The sequence below is a fragment of the Suncus etruscus genome, chromosome 6, assembly GCF_024139225.1.
Source record: "Suncus etruscus isolate mSunEtr1 chromosome 6, mSunEtr1.pri.cur, whole genome shotgun sequence".
Classification (NCBI taxonomy): Eukaryota; Metazoa; Chordata; class Mammalia; order Eulipotyphla; family Soricidae; genus Suncus; species Suncus etruscus.
Genome location: NC_064853.1, coordinates 108,993,571 through 108,994,793, shown reverse-complemented (window position 1 = coordinate 108,994,793; position 1,223 = coordinate 108,993,571). Strand labels below are relative to the sequence as shown.

At 35.9% G+C, this 1,223-nt stretch overlaps 1 non-coding gene across 1 annotated transcript; it reads left to right on the top strand.

Annotated features, from left to right (window-relative positions):
• Positions 1 to 211: 211 nt before the first annotated feature.
• On the top strand, positions 212 to 379 carry LOC126012603 (U1 spliceosomal RNA). Its single transcript, XR_007497055.1, has one exon. It is a non-coding gene; the product is annotated as a U1 spliceosomal RNA (small nuclear RNA).
• Positions 380 to 1,223: the final 844 nt, after the last annotated feature.

The following is a 1,223-nucleotide window of genomic DNA, read 5'->3' as shown; positions in this document are numbered from 1 at the left end:
ATGTTCTATAAATACTCTAAAATTACATTTATCTATATATCTGCATTAAAATAATGTCTCCTGGGCAAAATTATGATATAACAGTTCTTCACGGTTATATTGTAATTGTACTATTTTGATAGGACTACTTATGAAGGAAATTTATGAAGGGAAATTCATGAAGGGAATGTCACACTGGTGGTGGTAGGATTGGTGTTGAAAATGTAATGGCATACTTACCAGGCATGGGCAATACCATGATCACGAAGGTGATTTCCCCAGGGCGAGGCTTACCCATTGCATTGCACTCCGGGTGTGCTGACCCCTGCGATTTCCCCAAATGTGGGAAACTCGACTGCGTAATTTGTGATAGTGGGGGCTGTGTGTGCGCTCTCCCCTGAAAAAAAAAAGGAAAAGAAAATTTAATGGCTAAAATGTCTATTATGAACAACTTGGTGCTATGATAAAGGCAAGGACATTAAAAAAATAAAAACTCAATTATGAGCCTAATTGCAATACTATTGTAGATAACAATTTTATTTTCGATTCTATAAAACTATTTTCTTGCTTAACATGGCCTTTTTAGTTACTGCTATTATGGTGAGGGCCACTGCCTGTGAGAGGGCAATAGGACTAGACTGTACTGGGGCTATCATTTCATACTTTGAGGGCATCCCTCATGCAAGCCTGAGCTCTACTGCTCCAGCCACATCCCTAGTTCACTTTATAGCATTTATGGTAAATACTGTAAATTTTATGCGTGTTATCAGTATATATAATAATTGATAATTGTTGTGGTTAGATTTTTTAACGAAAGCCTTTCATTTATATTTTCTATTTGTTAGAATTTTGTTGGTGAAATAGCATTCATTTGTGACTTTTACAAAATTTTAGTGAAGTAAGATACGCTTTTATGTAACAAACGTTGTTATAAAGATATAAAGAGAGAAAGATAGGGAGTTCTTGTTTAAGAGAGAACACAATCTTCTCTAGAGAGGAAAAAGCAATAAGCTAAGATACCCAGAAAGATTCATGTTCAAGAGGAAAAACAGGCTTGAAGAACAAACCCTACCTTCTTCTCACAAACAAATACATTTATTTCACAGGATCTATGGACTATGTTTTAAAAACAGTTTGATTTTCACGCATGAATTAAGTACAGATATTTTCTCTGCATGCATCTTGCCCCCTGTTATACATAATCGCCCCATTGTCAGCATCCTCCACAAGAGTGAGGCATCACT